This window comes from Ovis aries, chromosome 14 (assembly GCF_016772045.2).
Source record: "Ovis aries strain OAR_USU_Benz2616 breed Rambouillet chromosome 14, ARS-UI_Ramb_v3.0, whole genome shotgun sequence".
In the NCBI taxonomy this organism is placed as follows: Eukaryota; Metazoa; Chordata; class Mammalia; order Artiodactyla; family Bovidae; genus Ovis; species Ovis aries.
Window position 1 is genome coordinate 37976524 of NC_056067.1, and position 19980 is coordinate 37996503.

The following is a 19980-nucleotide window of genomic DNA, read 5'->3' on the forward strand; positions in this document are numbered from 1 at the left end:
ACTGGACAGCTACATGTAAAAGAATGAAATTAGAACACTTCCTAGTGAAACACACAAAGATCAACTCAAAATGAATTAAAGACTTAAATGTAAGATGAGAAATTATAAAACTCTTAGACGAAAACATAGGCAGAACACTCGATGACATAAATCAAAGCAAGATTCTCTATGATGCACCACCTACAGTAATGGAAATAAAAACAAAAATAAACAAGTGGGACCTAATTAAACTTAAAAGCTTTTGCACAGCAGGAAACTACAAACAAGGTGAAAAGACAACCCTCAGAAGGGGAGAAAATAATAGCAAGGGAAACAACTGACAAAGGATTAATTTCCAAAATATACAAGCAGCTTATATAACTCAATACCAGAAAAATAAACAACCCAATCAAAGAGTGGAAAAAAGACCTAAACAGACATTTCTCCAAAGAAGACATACAGATGGCTAGCAAACACTTGAAAAGATGCTCAACATCACTCATTATTAGAGAAATGCAAATCAAAACTACAATGAAATACCACCTAACACCAGTCAGAATGGCCATCATCAAAAAGTCTACAAACAACAAATGCTGGAGAGGGTGTAGAGAAAAGGAAACCCTCTTGCATTGCTGGTGGGAATGTAAATTGATACAGCCACTATGGAAGATGGTATGGAGATTTCTTAAAAAACTAGGCATAAAACCACCCTATGACCAGCAACACCCTAACTAGGCATATTCCCTGAGGAAACCAAAATTGAAAAAGACACAAGTACTCCAATGTTCACTGCAGCACTATGGAAGCAACCTAGATGTTCATCAACAGATGAATGGATAAAGAAGCTGCGGAACATATATACAATGGAATATTACTCGACCATAAAAAAGGAATGCATTTGAGTCAGTCATAATGAGGTGGACGAACCGAGAGCCTATCATACAGAGTGAAGTAAGTCAGAAAGAGAAAGTTAAATATTGTATACTAATGTATATATATGGAATCTAGAAAGATGGTACTGATGAACTTATTTGCAGGGTAGCAATGGAGAAACACACATAGAAAACAGACTTATGGACACACAGGGAGGGAAGGAGGGAGAGGGTGAGATGTATGGAAAGAGTAACATGGAAACTTACAATACAATATGTAAAATAGATAGCCAATGGGAATTTGTTGTATGGCTCCGGGAACTCAAACAGGGCTCTGTATCAACCTAGAGGGGTGGGATGGGGAGGGGGATAGGGAGGGAGACGGGAGGGAGGTTTGGGAGGGAGGAGACATGGGTGCACCTATGGCTGATTCTTGTTGATGTTTGACAGAAAAAAACAAAATTCTGTAAAGCAATTATCCTTCATTAAAAAATGAAAAAAAAAAAGAAGTCTGGGGTGAAACAGGATGTAAATGTATGCCCTGAAGCATTCTAATTGGCCTCTGTCTGTTATTGTAGATAGGCTTCTTACAAGAACACCTAGGTTTTGCCTTGTGTAGTATCTATAATGTTATAAAATAAAGAGTTGTCTCTGATTCTATTCAGAAGGTCTAAAAGTTTGCTAACATGGCCTTTTCCTTGGAAGGAGGGATGTTTAGGTATTTTAAAAAGCATAATTATTGCTGAGTGGAGGAAAATGGAAACAATGAAAAACAAAAAATGACTATGACATGATCACTGCTCTAAAAAAATCTTAAAATCTAACTGGGAAAGCAAGCCTTTAAACTTACATGCAAGGTCCAATTATTTGAATTAAATAGCGAAAAGTATCTACCAGCCTAGTGGTGGGGGAAGAACAAAGATCAATCAAGTCCAGAGATAGTAAGATTTACTGGAAGGCATGAGATTTAAGATTGGTCTTGAAGGATGGAAGAAGAGAAAAAAGCATCTAGGCAAGGAAAATACCAGATGCTAAAATGGGGCAGTGGGAATGGTCACAGTCTTCTCAAGTTCAGTTCAGTTCAGTCACTCAGTCGTGTCCGACTCTTTGTGACCCCATGAATCGCAGCACACCAGGCCTCCCTGTCCATCACCATCTCCCCGAGTTCACTCAGACTCAGGTCCATTGAGTCCGTGATGCCATCCAGCCATCTCATCCTTGGTCGTCCCCTTCTCCTCCTGCCCCCAATCCCTCCCAGCATCAGAGTCTTTTCCAATGAGTCAACTCTTCGCATGAGGTGGCCAAAGTACTGGAGCTTCAGCTTTAGTATCATTCCTTCCAAAGAAATCCCAGGGTTGATCTCCTTCAGAATGGACTGGTTGGATCTCCTTGCAGTCCAAAGGACTCTCAAGAGTCTTCTCCAACACCACAGTTCAAAAGCATCAATTCTTCGGCGCTCAGCCTTCTTCACAGTCCAACTCTCACATCCATACATGACCACAGGAAAAACCATAGCCTTGACTAGACGGACCTTAGTCGGCAAAGTAATGTCTCTGCTTTTGAATATACTATCTAGCCTTCTCAAAGGACCATGATAATGTTAACTTCACTGAAGCAAACCATTCTTGAGTTTCAAGAAAACTTTGAATCAATTCGGATGATGATGTTAGTCTCTTCCTATTATACCATCACCTTCAACTCAACAAAGGTTCTGCTATTCTCCTTTTACTAGAAAAGAAAGAGAGAAACAGAGAGGGAAGGAAGATGTGGGAAGATAGGAGGGGGTCAGGGGAGGATGGGAGAGGAGGACGGGGAAAAAATAAAAAAAGAGGAAGAGGGAGACCGGCAGGGAAAGGAGAGAAAGAAAAGGAGAACAATTGTATTCAAAATGTCATAATAAAGAAGCAAAAGAAAATTGCCTTTTTTTTTTTTTTTGCAGGTAGAGAACAAAGTCGACTTTCCCAGGCAGAGTATGAACACATTCTGTGTTATATGATCCCTGTATGCCAGGAATATCATTAATTAGATAGAAACGAATGACTGGAGATTTGCCAAATGCAGCTCAGGAGATCAAGGGCTACGTACTCACACGTTTTCACCTATGCTCTGGAATCCTTGGCATAGCTACACAGTATGTGTAGCTTTGTCAGGAGCTTGACAGGAGCCTGAATTAATACTAGGTTTCTAACAGAGCACTGGCTCCTGGCATAGGTGGTCTCATAAATATACAATTTCTTTCAGCTGGACACCAAATAGAAAGACATGTGATCAGTGGCATGAGTTAGGGGAAAAGCCAACATAAAAGTTTACTGGTGCTCCCTGAAAAATTTGCAGCAAACGTTTACTGGGAGGTGACTGGAAGCAATGAAGGTGTCCACGAATACGTGATAACAGTAAACATGAGCTATTCTACGTGCCCAGTACTATCATAAACACACTGTGTGCATGACCTCATGTAATCCTCACAACCCAAGATGAAGAGCAGTTACCTCTACACATCATGCATGAGGAAATCAGAGTTCAAGTTATGTTACGTAACCTCTCCAAATTCACATAGTAAGTGACATTGACCTGATGGAACACAAGTGGCCTGAATCAATTAAAACAAAGGCAGAATTTACTTCAAACACATAATTACTATAGTATGGATTTCTTCAGCATTTTCTTCTCCTCCATTTCCTCTGATCAGATTATAATGAAAAGGCATATAAGAAATAATCTTCAGTTCCTGTGTAAATTTTATCAAAAAGTAATCGCTGGGGAGAATATTTCTGCATAGTCAAAGGAAGCGGAATGGAGGCATGGTATTCAAAGGTAAAGATTTCTTAGGACACTAAGGGAAAGTTGTAAAACCGTGAAGATAATTCTGTTCTTTAAAATGGTTCATCTTGTCTCTTCTATGAAGGGACACATAAAAATAAAAATTCATAAAAGATTTTAGCATTTCTTATCTTCTCTCAGTCATTTATCATTCTGTGACTGTAAGATTACAAGTTCCAAGGAGCTTTACTTACTTTATGACCTGGCCTTCCTGTCATTTCTTGACTAAGTCAGGCTTGTTCCTATCACCTGGAATTTTCACAAAACTTGTTCCCTCCACTTGGAATTTACAGCAAACTTCTCAACACCCATGGCTCTGTTCAGCTATCAGATCCTCAGGTTGACCTTTCCTGAGTAACCAACCTATTTTAAGATGTTTCTCCTTTTTCCCTATCCACAATTCAATCTTCCTCACACTCTATTTCAAGAGCCTGCTTTCTTCTCCTCAGAACACCACTTTCAAAAGGTCTTTATTAATTAATCCACTTTTAAGTTATGCTTTATTTACATGGTTATGTATAAAATTGTATGTTTTAGTCATCAGTGCTTTTTCAGTACTTATAAAATTATTTGGTATATACTATGTAGTTGGTAAACATTTGCTGAATGAAGGAATACCACTATATCAGTCAGTGGGAATGGGATAATCCTAAATGAGACACGTTTGGTCATGCTTCACGATTTAGAAAGTGCATACATATTCATCAATAATCAATATCCTACAGGAAGTTATTCTGCATGCCAACTAGTTATATTAAAACACCTATAAAAAATAAATAAAACACCTATAATGCAGGGAACTCTGTTTTCTATCAGGAGTCTTATTTGCTTGAAGGCCCTCAGCTCAACTTAAATGCCTGGCATAACCGTGTGATCAGTTACTGATGAAATTCCTTTCAAAGCAATGGCTTAAGAAGGACAGTCAGTAGAATGTACAGAGTAACAAAATGTGTTATTTCAATGAGTTTTGAAGTTTTTATTGCCATTTCCAACAGACAGTAAAGTTTCTGCTTTCATTTGCCAAAAATGTCCCTGAAAAAAGTGAGGTTTTTATTTCTGCTTTTTGGACTAGTACAAGTTATACTGCCCAGAGTAGCTACAAGGTAACATCATGTACTACAGAATGAGTATTTGTGTTCCCCCCAGATTTAAATGTTGAAACCTATTCCCCAAATGTAAAGCTGGGGCCTTTGAGAGATGACTAGGTCATGAGGGCAGAGCTTTCATGAATGGGATTAGTACCCTTATAAAAGAGACCCCCAAAAAACCCTCACTCCTCCTGACCATGTGAAGACAGAGAAAAGGCAGCCAGCGATGAGCCAAGAAGCAGGTTCTCATCAGACACAAAATCTGCCGATAACCTGATCCTGGACTTCTCAGTCTTGAGAAGTGTGAGAAATAAACTTCTGTTGTTTATAAGCCACCTAGTCTATGGTATTTTTTTTATCAGCCCAAACAGACTAAGATGTCACAGCTAAGAAATGAAAGCTAGCCAGTCAGATCAGGTAATTTTTTGTTTATAACCCAAAGTTACCTTGGAATTTTCTGAGTATTCAAGGAGAGAATGGTAACCAGGGCTGAGAATTCAGTCTTACACTTTGGATGTTCATATGTTTCCTTTGATGATTTATACAGGAAGTTGCAATGTGCCCATCATGGGTTCCATCCGATTCCATTTTCACTGGCCTGACGTTATACTGAAAGATTAACAGCTTGGATCTGTCTATTGCTTCTCAATTTCCCACTTCTGGGCTTGGAAAAACCCATATTTGGATTTGGGAGAAGATACAGGTAGCAAATGATTAACCTTAAACTGAGAAGCAATTATGTTTCAGAAGCAATTATGTTTCAGAAGCAATTATGTTTCAAAAACAATTACTGGCATTTTTGCTGCTAAATGATTTTTTCTGTTTTCATTTGCAAATAAGGCTTAGGTAACAAGTATCAAGAAGAAAATTCTATGTTAGAATTGACAAAGAGAACCCAGTTCCTTCCATTATCTCCAATGGAAGTCTTGATGCTTTTGGTTAAACTGATACTGAAAGTTTTTCCTACTGTCTTCTCTTTTCAACCAAAGGAAGAAACCACGGTTCACAAAGATTTCCATCAAGACTTCTGCTCTTTATTCATCAAGGACTTCTGTTTCATTTTTAGGATATCACACATTGTTTCCAACCTTTTTTCACTATGGAAGTGAAAACAGATGTTGAGATCCTTGTACACATCTGGTGGAGAGAAACTCCACTCGTACTGTAGTCCGGTATGGTCTCCAGTCACAAGAGCCCTTCTTAACTGAAAGCACATTACTAATCACTATTTTGTGGGTTACTGTGAAAATGTATATCCCATTATGTATTCGTTAACTGATAATTTTTTAAAGATTTATAAGTTGTATGCTTATCTTGGAAACATTTCTAGCAATTTCACTTTAAAAATTTGCATTGTGGTTCATATATCTGAAAAGGATGTCTTTAGTAAAACATAATGTTCAATGCTTCATGTGAAATTCTCCTAGAAAAGCTTTTGGCCCTTTATTATCATTCCAGGGCAGGTGTAAAGTGAGAAAGCTGATAGAATCAGCACATGGGGCAATATTTAGTGAACTGCACAAAGGCAAACAATATGGTAAGGAGACCCATAATAAATCCATTGTTATCAGGATTGCAACAGAATATAGAAAAATAGCAGTGTAAGAATGCTCTTTTGAATAGCTGTGCAAAACCTTTCAAATTACCCAAGTATAATAAAACCCCAGCTTTAGTAGTCACTAAAGTTGACAAATCCTGGCTTGAACACTCTCCCTCCCTTTTTCCATTTTAAGTAGCTGGTATATTTTAAAAAGAATATAATAACAAATATTAACAGAAAGAAAACCAACAAATTGTGGCAACATCCACGAGGAACATATATTACCAAGAGGAACATATATTACCAGGAAATAAAAAAAAGGCCAAATTTTAGTCCTTATCCTGTGAGTACTTTTACCTTAATTCTGTAAGAATGTCTGCAAAAAATTATCATTATAAATTATGACTTATTTTTAAACTTTATTTTTTTAATTTATTTTTTATTGAAGGATAATTGCTTTATAGAATTTTGTTGTTTTCTGTCAAACCTCAATATGAATCAGCCATAGGTATACATATATCCCCTTGCTTTTGAAGCTCCCTCCCATCTCCCTCCCCATCCCACTCCTCTAGGGTGATACAGAGCCCCTGTTTGAGTTTCCTGAGTCATACAGCAAATTCCATTGGCTACCTATTTTACATATGGTAATATAAGTTTCCATGTTACATTTTCCTTACATCTCACCCTCTCCTACCCTCTCCCCAAGTCCGTAAGTCTATTCTCTATGTCTGTTTCTCCACTGTTGCCCTGTAGGTAAATTCTTCAGCACCATTTTTCTAGATTTCATATATGTGTATTAGAATATAGTATTCATCTTTCTCTTTCTCACTTCACTCTCTATAATAGGTTCCACGTTCATCCACCTCATCAGAACTGACTCAATGCAATCTTTTTTATGGCTGAGTAATATTCCATTGTGTATACATACCACAACTTCTTCATCCATTCATCTGTTGATGGACATCTAAGTTGCTTCCATGTTCTAGCTATTGTAAATAGTGCTACAGTGAACAATGGGATACATGTGTCTCTTTCAATGTTGGTTTCCTTAGGGTATATGCCTAGTTGGGTGATTGCTGGGTCATATGGTGGTTTTAGTCCTAGTTTTTTAAGAAATCTCCATACCATCTTCCATAGTGGCTGTATCAATTTACATTCCCACCAACAACGCAAGAGGGTTCCCTTTTCTCCACACCCTCTCCAGCATTCACTGTTTGTAAACCTTTCAATGATGGCCATTCTGACTGGTGTGAGGTGATATTTCACTGTAGTTTTGATTTGCATTTCTCTAACAATGAGCGATGTTGAGTATCTTTTCATGTGTTCATTAGCCATCTGTATGTCTTCTTTGGATAAATGTCTGTTTAGGTCTTTTTCCCACTTTTTGATTGGGTTGTTTTTTTTTGGTATTGAGTTATATGAGCTGTTTGCATATTTTGGAAATTAATCCTTTGTCAGTTGTTTCCCTTGCTATTATTTTCTCCCCTTCTGAGGGTTGTCTTTTTACCTTGCTTATAGTTTCCTTTGCTGTGCAAAAGCTTTTCAATTTAATCAGGTCCCACTTGTTTACTTTTGTTTTTACTTCCATTACTCCAGGGACGGGGGAGCCTGGTGGGCTTCCGTCTCTAGGGTCTCACAGAGTTGGACACGACTGAAGTGACTTAGCAGCAGCAGCAACAGGAGGTAGGTCATAGAGGATCTTGCTTTGATTTATGTCATCAAGTGTTCTGCCTATTAGTATTCCTCTAAGAGTTTTATAGTTTCTGGTGTTACATTTAGGTCTTTAATTCATTTTGAGTTGATCTTTGTGTGTGGCATTAGGAAGTGTTCTAATTTCATTCTTTTACATGTAGCTGTCCAGTTTTCCCAGCACCATTTATTAAAGAGGCTTTCTTTGCCCCATTGTATATTCTTGCCTCCTTTGTCAAAAATAAGGTATCCATAGGTGCACGGGTTTATTTCTGGGCTTTCTATCTTGTCCCATTAGTCTATATTTCTGTTTTTGTGCCAGTACGATACTGTCTTGATAACTGTAGCTTTGTAGTATAATCTGAAGTCAGGAAGGTTGATTCCTCCAGTTCTATTCTTCTTTCTCAAGACTGCCTTGACTATTCGAGGGCTTTTGTGTTTCCATATGAATTGTGAAATTTTTTGTTCTAGTTCTGTGAAAAATGTCATTGGTAAATTGATAGGGATCACACTGAATCTGTAGATTGCATTTGGTAGTATAGTCATTTTCACAACATTGATTCTTCTTACCCAGGAACATGGAATATCTCTCCATCTATTTATGTCATCTTTGATTGCTTTCATTAGTGACTTACAATTTTCTGTGTACAGTTCTTTTGTCTTCTTAGGTAAGTTTATTCCCAGATATCTAATTCTTTTTGTTGCAATGGTGAATGGGATTGATTCCTTAATTGCTCTTTCTGATTTTTCATTGTTAGTATATAGAAATGCAAGTGATTTCTGTTTATTGATTTCGTATCCTACAACTTTGCTAAATTCACTGATTAGCTCTAGTAATTTTCTGATACTATCTTTTGGGTTTTCTATGTACAGTATCATGTCATCTGCAAACAGTGACAGATTTATTTCTTTTCCGATCTGGATTATTTTTATTCCTTTTCTTCTTGAATGCTGTAGGACTTCCAGAACTATGCTGAATAATATTGGTGAGAGTGGACAGCCTTGTCTTGTTCCTGATCTTAGAGGGAATGCTTTCAGTTTTTCACCATTGAGAATGTTTTCTTTAGGCTTAGCATATATGGCCTTTACTATGTTGAGGAAGGTTCCTTCTATGCCCATTTTTTGAAGAGTTTTAATCATAAACAGGTGCTGAATTTTGTCAAAGGCTTTTTATGCATTTACTGAGATGATCATATGGTTTTTATCTTTCAATTTGTTAATATGGTGTATCACATTAATTGATTTCCGTATATTGAAGAATCCTTGCACCCCCGGAATAAACCCAACTTGACCATGGTGTATGAGCTTTTTGATGTGTTGCTGAATTCTGTTTGCTAAAATTTTGTTGAGGAATTTTGCATTTATGTTCATCAGTGATATTGGCCTGTTTTCTTTTTTGTGCATTGTCTTTGTCTGGTTTTGGTATCAGGGTGATAGGGGCCTCATAGAATTTAAACTTTATTAAATGTTTTCACTAAAAAGTTAGTATATGCAATATTACTGATTAAGGACACTAACATTCATACAACCAAGTGAGGATTTTCCCTTACTGTGGGGAAAATTATATGCCTATTACACTGATAAATGTACTGTATGGTTTTTGTTTTCGGGCAAATTTCTTTTGAAATGGGCTTTAGTATCATTTTAGGAAGTCAGGCAAAATCCATCTAATTACTTTTAAAATTCATCTTTTTCTTTATAGAACCAAAAACCTCCCACCTTGGTTACTAGACCTATTTCCAAATGACTTCTGTTTCAAAAACAAAGATACTATCAATTCAAGAGCTGTAAAAGTTAGTACACATGTGTCATGGGGACCTTATATCATCTCTTGCATCCATCTTTTCTTTTTCATTCCTGCAGTCAATGCCCCAGTCCAAATCCTCATTTCTCCTTCCCAGACCTCTGTCTTTTAAGTAATGTCTTTCTGATGATCAATTATGCACACTACTGCCAAGATCATCTTCTCAAAGCATAACTCCTCTGTCTTTTACCCTCTTGGCCACAAATGCTCAGTGGCTTCGAGGGAAGATTCTCCACTCTCTCGCCTTCACACTTACATAGTACGCACTATGTGCCCAGCACTATTCTAGGAGTTACATTTATTCTTCATATCAACTCTGTAAGGAAGGTAAAAATATTATCCCCATTTTACAGATAAAGTATTAGCCCCATTTTACAGAATTCAAGTCACTTGTCAAAGAACACAGATAATAGGTTTCAGTACTGAGATTTTTACCCAGGGATTCTGGCTCCAGAATTCTCCCTGCCTGTTTCTTTTCCTAATTTAACTATGATTCATCCTTCTCTGACTAAACCAAATGCTTTTCTGCTTTGGGGTATTGGTTACAATTCTCTCTGTGCTGGCTATCCACATCCATCAAGTTCCATCTGAAATACCATCCCTTCCATGAAGCTCACTCAGATTCTTCTACAAATAGTCCAACACTGTATTTTGTACTATTTGTACATACATTGCTAAAGTATAACTTGCAGGAGCAGAACCATTTCTCATTTTCACTGGCCCCCTTCAGTGTCAGTTACTAACAGGGAAGACAGGCAGGCAATTGCTACAACTGAAATAAATGAACTACTGATGGGTGAAATGAAAATAAATACATTTACCATAGGCAAAAGACAAGTCTAAGTTTCTAAAAATTTTTCTTTTTTAAATTTCTACAGATGCCTGCATCCTGCATCTATTTTGAGCTATTCTTCCTCTTATTCCTATGAAATAAAAATAAAAATGTTTCTTTTCTTTCAGTTTTTGTTTAATTAAGATGATTTTCTATATGATTGATTATAAAGGCCATAATTATACTATCAAATTCTTCCAAACAACAATTTAATGCAAAATCTTAACACTTGGCAATGTTTAACTCTAAAACATAATAATTTTTAAAAACCTGTGTGGGAATAAGGTGAATTTATTCAGGCTATTTATTTCTGCTGGAATGCATAAGAAAGCAAGCTGTAGGAGTTGGTGATGGACAGGGAATCCTGGAGTGCTGCAATCCATGGGGGCTGCAAAGAGTTGGACACGACTGAGTAACTCAACTGACTGAACTGATACACTTTTGTAAAGAGAAAAGATTTATAACTTATTAGAAATAGTAGATGGCCGTGACAAACCAAGATTCCTTTCTGATGTGTTTATAAGGGGCATCAGTTACTATAAAACCAGGAAAGACAACGTGACAACAGAAGAATATAGCTCGAGCAAGGTACACACTTTGATCTTTTTTAAAAATTAATTATTTTAATTGGAGGCTAATTACTTTACAATATTGTAGTGGTTTTTGCCATACATTCACATGAATCAGCCATGGGTGTACATGTGTCCCCCATACTGAACCCCCCTCTTACCTCCCTCCCCATCCTGTAGTTAAAATATTTAGGGAAAAAAGAATCACAGGATTGTGAGGTTAGAAGAGGACTCATTAGAATCTTCTTGAGGGACTAGAGATATGATGGCAGAATAGAAGGACTTGAGCTCACCTTCTCTCATGAAAACACCAAAATCACAACTGATAAACAATCATCAACAAAAAAACCTAGAACCTACCAAAAAAGATACTCTATCTACATCTAAAGACAAAGAAGGAGCCACAGCAAGATGGTAGGAGGGGAGCTTTTGCAATATAATCAAATCCTGTCAGTTGGGTGACCCACAAATTGGAAAATAATTATGCCAAGAGGTTCTCCCATAAGAGTGAGAGCTCTTAAACTCATGTCAGACTACCCAGCCTGGGGGTCTGGGATCAAGAGGAGGAGCCTCTAGAGCATTTGGCTTTGAAGGCCAGTGGGGCTCGAGTGCAAGAACTCTACAGGTCTGGAAAAAAACACAGACTCTTCTCTGACCCAGGGCAAAGCAGTAACTCCATAGGAGCCTGAGCCAGACCTATCTACAGGATTTGGACGGCATCCTGGGGTTGGTGGAGGTTAGCTATGGTGCAGTGCAGTGTCAAGGACACTGGTAGTAGAGGCCCCTTGGGAATATTCATTGGTGTGAGCTCTCTTGAAGGCTGTCATTTTGGCACTAAGATCTGGCCCCATCCAACAGCCTATAGGCTGTAGTGCTGGAAAGCCTCAGGCCAAACAACCAGAAGGGCAGGAACACAGCCCCACCTGTCAACAGACAGGCTGCCTAAAGTCCTTCTAAGCCTACAGTCACCTGCAGATGCACCATTTGACATGACCCAGCCACTAGAGGGACAAGATCCAGCTCCACCCATCAGTGGACAGAGATCAGTCCCTCATACCAGGAAGCCTGAACAAGCCTCAGAACCAACCTCACTCACTAGGGGGCAGACACCATAAGTAAGAACTACAATCCTGCAGTCTATGGAAAAGAGCCCATGGATACAGAAAGCTAGACAAAATGAGATGGGAGATGAAAACGGTTGAAAAAAAGAAAGCTAAAACCCCAGAACAACTAAGTGAAGTATAGATGGGCAATATGCCTGAAAAAGAATTCAGAATAAGTATAATAAAGATGATACAAGATCTCAGAAAAAGAATGGAGGCACAGAATGAGAAGATAGAAGAACTGTTTAACAAACAGGTAGAAAATTTAAACAAACAGATAAACAATACAATGACTTAAATGAAAAATATACCAGAAGCAATCAACAGCAGAATAACTGAGGCAGAGGAAGGGATAAGTGAACTAGAAGACAGACTGGTGGAAATCACTGCCACAGAACAAAAAGAGAAAGAATGCAAAGAAATGAGAACAGTCTAAGAGATCTCTGGGGCATTAAACACATCAACATTTCCATTATAGAGGTCCCAGAAGGAGAAGAGAAAGAGAGGAAGTATGAAGAGATAATAACTGAAATATTATCTCTATGAAGAGATAATAATTGAAAACATCTTTAACATGGGAAAGGAAACACTCACTCAAGTCCAGAAAGTACAGATAGTCCCATACAAGATAAACCCAAGGAGGATTATGCCAAGACAGACACTAATAAAATTAACAAAAATTGAAGACAGAAAGAAAATGTTAAAATCAAAAAGTCAAAGCAACAAATAACATCTAAAGGAATCCCCTAAAGTTATCAACTGATTTTTCAGTAGAAACTGTGCAAGCCAGAAAGGAATGGCATGAAATATTTAAAGTGATGAAAGAGAAAAGCATGCAACCAAGAATACATAGCAAGGCTCCCATTCACAGAAAAATCAAAAGCTTTACAGACAAACAAAAGCTAAGAGAATTCTGCAAAACCAACCCAGCTTTACAACAAATGCTAAAGGAACTTCTCTAGGTGGAAAAGATAAGGCCACAACTAGAAACAAGAAAATTACAAATGGGGAAGCTCACTGGTAAAGGTAAACATACAGGAAAGGTTGGAAATCATCCACACACATATTTTGAGAATATAAATGCAGGTTATTGGAAATACATTTGAAAGTAAGAGACCAGGAACCTAACACAATCTTGTATGATTATAGACTACTATATCAAAACCTCATGATAACTGCAAACCAAAAACCCAATAGATACATACACACACACACACACACACACACACACACACACACACAAATCTAAATCCAACACTAAAGACAGTCCTCAAATCAGAGGAGAACAAAAGACCAACGCAAGAAAAAAGACCTGCAAAAACAAATCCAAAAATAACAAAACGGCAATAAGAACACACATCTCAATAACTAGCTTTGATGAAAATGAATTAAATACTCCAACCAAAAGACACAGAATGGCTAAGTGGATACAAAAAAAAACCAGTATATATGCTGTTAACAAGAGACCCACTTCAAATCTAGGAACACATACAGACTGAAAGTGAGGGGAAAAGGTATTTCATGAAAATGGAAATCAAAGGAAAGCTGGGTAGCAATACTCATATAAGGAAACATTCTCATTCACCACTACATCAAAATAAAACAAAATACCTAGGAACAAATCTAGCTAAAGAGATAGAAGACCTATACTGAGAAGCATAAGGCACTGATGAAAAAAATCAAAGACGATATAGACAAATAGAAAAATACAACATGTTATTAAATTGGAAGAATCAATACTGTCAAAATCACTACCCAAAGCAATCTACAGATTGACTGTAATCCCTATCAAATTACCAATGGCATTTTTCACAGAATTAGACAAAAAAATTTTACAATTCATATGCAAACACAAAAGACCCCAAATAGCCAAAGTAATCCTGAGAAAGAAAAACAAAGTTAGAAGGATCAGGCTGCCTGATATGAGACTATACTACAAAGCTACAGTCATTTAAAAAAGTATGGTACTGGCACAATAACAAATACCGATCAACAGAACAGGATAGAAAGCCCAAAACCCCACACACCTATGGCCAATTTACCTACAACAAAGGAGGCAAGCGTATACAATGGAAGAAAAGACAGTCTTTTCAGCAAGCAGTACTGGAAAAACTGGAGAACTACACGTTAATGAATGAAATTAGAATATTCTCTAACACCATACACAAAGATCAACTCAAATGGATTAAAGAGGGGGGTTCAGGATGGGAAACACGTGTATACCTGTGGCAGATACATGTTGATATATGGCAAAACCAATACAATACTGTAAAGTAATTAGCCTCCAATTAAAATAAACAAATTTATATTAAAAAAGGAAAGAAAAAAAAAAAGAAAGGCAAAATGGATTAAAGACCTAAACATAAGACTAGATACTATAAAACTCTTTGAGGAAAACATAGGCAAAACATTCTCTGACATAAATCACAGTGGTATCTTTTTTATCCACCTCCTAGAGAATGAAAATAAACAAATGGGACCTAATTAAATTTAAAAGCTTCTGCACAACAAAGGAAACCATAAAGAAAATGAAAAGACAACAGAAAAAATGGGAGAAAATATTTGCAAATGATAATCTCCAAAATTTACAAATAGCTCATATAGCTCAATATTAAAAAAAAAACAAAGAACCCAGTCAAAAAATGGGCAGAAGAGCTAAACAGATATTTCTCTAAAGAAGACACACTGATGGCCAAGAGGCACATGAAAAGATGCTCAACATCATTAATTGTTAGAGAAACACAAATCAAAACAATGATGTATCATCTCACACCAGTCAGAATGGTTATCAAGATTACAAATTATTACATTATCATTATCATCATTACAAATAATAAATGCTGGAGAGGGTATGGAGGAAAAAGAACCTTCCTATATTGTCAGTGGGAATGTAAACTGGAACAGCCACTGTGGACAACAGTAAGGAGGTTCCCTAAAAAAGCTTAAAATAGAGCAACTATATGACCCAGCAATCCCACTCCTGGGCATGTATCTGGGAAAAAACATGGTTCAAAAGTATATATGCACCCCAGTGTTCCTTGAAGCACTGTTTACAATAGCCAAGACAACAAAGCAATCTAAATGTCCATCCACAGAGGAATGAATAAAGAAGATATGGTAAATAAATACATAAAAAAGAATGAAAAATTGCCATTTGCAGCAAAATGGATGGACCTAGAAATTATCATACTAAGTGAAGTCAGGCAGAGAAAGAGAAATAGCATGATACCACTTCTATGTGGAATCTTAAAAAATGATACAAATGAATTTATTTTAAAAATAGACTCAAAAACAACTTAAGGTTACCAGAGGGGAAGGGTTGAAGGGGGAAGGATAAATTAGGAGTTTTGGATTAACACACTACTATATATAAAATAATCAATATGGACCTACTGTTTTTGCACATGGAACTCTACTCAATAGTCTATAAAAACATTTTGGAAAAAATCTAAAACTATATATATATATATGCAACTGAATCATTTTGCTGTACCCCTGAAACTAACACAACATTGTAAAACAACTATACTACAATATAAAATAAAAATTAAAAATGTTAAAAATAAATAACATTTTCATTATACATAGGAAAAATTTAATCTTTGGCTGGGAACACATATACACAGCTATCGTAGGTAAATTAAGAACATCTTTCATGTTTAGTCTCTCTTAGGGTTGGAGATTCTATCATTCTTTTTTGTCATTCATACAGCACTTATGCTACATTTAAGTCTATTTCTCTTCTGTCCTGAAGATGGACAAGAACTGGCAACCATCGTTTCCATAACAAGAGCCTTCCTGTACCTGAAGATAATGTTTAATCCCTGATCAGTTTTTTTATCTCAAGAACAAAAAAAGTAACTTTTTTAAGTGTTACAAAAATATGATTTAATGTTGATCTACATGTAACATCCAAGAACTCTAAGGAAGTGAGGGAAGAGAAAAGGAATAATCAAAAAGAAAGGAACAGCAGGCCAGATAAAAGAGGAAATAAAGGCTACATGGAAAGAATAAATTAAAAATCCTTGACGGACTCCAAAAATAGTATCTGAGTGCTCATCATTTGCAAGGCACTATGTAGAGGGCTTTATGCAGTTGTCGTATAGCTAACACTTAACCGAATGTGTACCTCATGTCAAGCATCATTCTACACGCTTTTCATATACGAACTCACATAATGTACAGTCTTCACAACATTGCAAGGATAAGATATTCCCGTATTTCAGATAAGGAACTGAAACAGAGGCTTGTAACACCTTTATATTCTTAGTGCATTCTTTTAAGGACATCATTATTCCTATTTCACAGACGTAAAAACTAAGTATCACATTAAATAACACGCCCATGATCAAAAGAGTTGGTAAGTGAGAGAGCTGGGTTTTAAACTAAGAATTCTCTGATTCCAAAATACTTTCTGACTACATGTTTAACTTAAGAAAAAAGAAAATACTAATAAATAAGCACAACAGAGTATATCACATGCTAGGCACTATTAAAAGACTTGGGGAAATGAAACTCAAACACAGGAGGTCCTGTTTCAGAGCTATGCTCTTACCACAACACTATATTGCCTCTTGTAATCAAAATATATAATGGGAGCAACTGATTGGGGTCATGAAAAATGAGAATGGTCTCACTGGTAAATATATGCTGGTACTGCCATATAACTAATACTTGTTTAACACTTGCTAAATACTTCTGGAAGACACTGTAACATGCAACCTAGATCCCCCTCAGGAATGAAGGATTTATTGGACCAGTTGATGGGAGTTCCAAAAGAAGACAGCCTTCAACTACCAGGTTTCACTGAAAAACTTACTTGTGGGGTTGGCTGAGGTCTTCGCTGGGATGCAGTGCAGCTCATTTCCTATAGGTGTTGATCCAAAGAGTAGCCCCTAATAAATAAGAAACATCCTGAATGTTAACTTTGACCTGAGAGTTTGTTTCCCTAGGAACCCAATCTGAAACAACATTTCACAGAATCTCATTTAACTCTCACCATCCTATGAATCAGATGCTATTATTCTCATATACTCATTTTACAAACAAAAATACTAAGGTTTAACTTTCCCAAGGTCATAGAGCTGGTCAAGGATGGAAACAGAATTTGAACAGAGAAGTAGAATTCTAGAGGCTACACCCTAAACTTCTACAAAACTGTATATATAGAGACAGACTGTATATATACAGACTGTTTATGTTGAGACTTGTCATTAGTTCAACATGTATTTAATATAAAGGGGAAAGAGGCACTGTGAGGACTCTAAGATCTCAAAGGGAAAAGATATCTAACATTTATGTTTAAAGCATAGGCAAGAATAATGTTAGCAGCTGGAATGACCTGAAATGTAAACCAGGTGGCCTGAAAAGGGAGACTGGTCAAGAAAATAGTCAAACAATTTTTACCTCTATGGCTTCCACAATTTATTTAAGAAGAACAAACGAAGGACCAAAAGTTAAAAAGTTCCCATATGAAAGAGGAGAGGAAAATGTTCAATTAAAGATAAATCTTACACATTAAATAATCTTAAATTCAAAGAGAAAAGGCTTCACTCTCCAATATGCAGTGTTTATCATTTGATATATCTGTCTACCATCTTTCCTCATATGAGAGAAGTTGAATACACAAAATGCCAGCATATGGACCAGACTTTAATGAGAAGTTACAGGGGATCAGTTCAGTTCAGTCGCTCAGTCGTGTCCAACTCTTTGTGACCCCATGAACCACAGCACACCAGGCCTCTCTGTGCATCACTAACTCCCGGAGTCCACCCAAACCCATGTCCATTTAGTCAGTGATGCCATCCAGCCATCTCATCCTCTGTTGTCCCCTTCTCCTCCTGCCCTCAATCTTTCCCAACATCAGGGTCTTTTCAAATGAGTCAGCTCTTTGCATCAGGTGACCAAAGTATTGGAGTTTTAGCTTCAACATCAGTCCTTCCAATGAACACCCAGGACCGATTTCCTTTAAGATGGACTGGTTGGAACTCCTTGCCATCCAAGGGACTCAAGAATCTTCTCCAACACCACAGTTCAAAAGCATCAATTCTTCTGCACTCAGCTTTCTTTATAGTCCAACTCTCACATCCATACACGACCACTGGAAAAACCATAGCCTTGACTAGACGGACCTTTGTTGACAAAGTGATATATCTGCTTTTTAATATGTTGTCTAGGTTGGTCATAACTTTCCTTCCGGTATATCTGTTCACAATATTCTAAGAGATATGCGGCAGTGTTAAAAGATGGGGTGAGGAGAGAGGAGTTAAGGCCATAGTTACGGCCATAGCCATAGCTTTTGCCCGAGTTATACTATTCAATCACAGATTTCCTCCAATGTTAAAAATTTCCAAGTACTATTAGCAATTTTAATTTTCTCACTTTTTCCAGGAAAGATAAGATTCAAGACATAAATCCCTTGACTCATATGTAAGCTTAAATTGTGTAGAATCTACTTTTTAAAACTACACTTTTTTTATGGGCAAGAAAAATTTCCTGTATTTCCAACAGAAGGAAGGGAAAAATTACAACTAAAAAAAACACAAATATTAAATTTATTCTCAGTGTTCACATGTCCTGGGCACATTTTTTATTTTACTCAAAACCTAAAGCAAATTTAAAACACATTCAGAACATGAGAGGGCCTGAAAAACCAAGTTCAGAGAAAATGGGATGCAGTTAGCAAAGATTACATGCATCAGTGAACTGTACTAAACTGAACACTTTTAAATGCCAGAGATTTTCTCTGTGAAACTGGGGGGTTTGAAAGGAAAATCAATAATGTGGGGAAAGAGAAACCTTCTTCACACATCTCTAATTAGTCATGGCAGAATCTGGTGGATTTCCATATTACAACTGGATCAAACTTGTGAAATTGGTTTTGATCCCAGACTCATTCAGTACATCTTCTAGAAGCTCCACTCAAGACAATCAAAGGCTTTTCAACCTTGAATGATCACCAAGATCACTCTTTCAGTGTGCATCCATCCTATATTATGTTCAATGTCTGTCTAATGTTGCCTCCAGCAAATCTCCCTGGAATTACCCTGAAAGGGCTCCATTTATAAGAATAGGCAAAGACTCTTCAAAACTGGTCAGCTTCAACTTTAGCTTGAGCCTTCAAAATCTATATTAGTAAGTGAAACCAGGCATAAAGAGGCATAGTTCTTCATATCTTTTATTTTTTTAATAAGTAAAATAAATATTGGCCATATTGTTTACATTAGGGCACAAAGTCTTCTGTAAAGTCACCGCTTAAGTCTAATAATGAAATAGGTGAAGGGTTTCTGTATTTTTCTAAGTAATCAATATCAAAGCTGCTGATGCAAATTTATTTGAACCCCAGGGAACATATCCTTTGAAATTCTGGGAAATTTTTAAAAACAGTGTGCAAATCAATAAGTGGACAAAAACATCTCTGTCAATGTATTCATTTTTATTTGGAGAGGAAATATATCTTTAAATGTAAACTCTCACTCCCTCTATGAACCCTTTCCCCAAATCATTTCTTTTGCAAAAGAAATTCATGACAGTCAGCTGAACATAAAACAATCTTTTTGGCTATAATTAAAAGTGGTGTAGATGTCACCTCCCTGAACAGGATGACTTCTCAAGCCCGAAAGCCAGCCTTCTCAGTCTTCCTGTTTCTAATCTTTTGTAATACTCTCATGCTTTTCTCTTTTCC

The 19980-nt window shown here is 36.9% G+C and overlaps 1 long non-coding RNA gene across 1 annotated transcript in view; it reads right to left on the bottom strand.

Annotated features, from left to right (window-relative positions):
• LOC105606379 (uncharacterized) overlaps positions 1 to 19980 on the bottom strand; it is a 146895-nt gene that overhangs the window by 64991 nt on the left and 61924 nt on the right. Inside the window, exon 2 of the long non-coding RNA XR_003591518.3 lies at positions 17116 to 17191. This is a non-coding gene — a long non-coding RNA (uncharacterized LOC105606379). The remainder of the gene's footprint in view (positions 1 to 17115; positions 17192 to 19980) is intronic.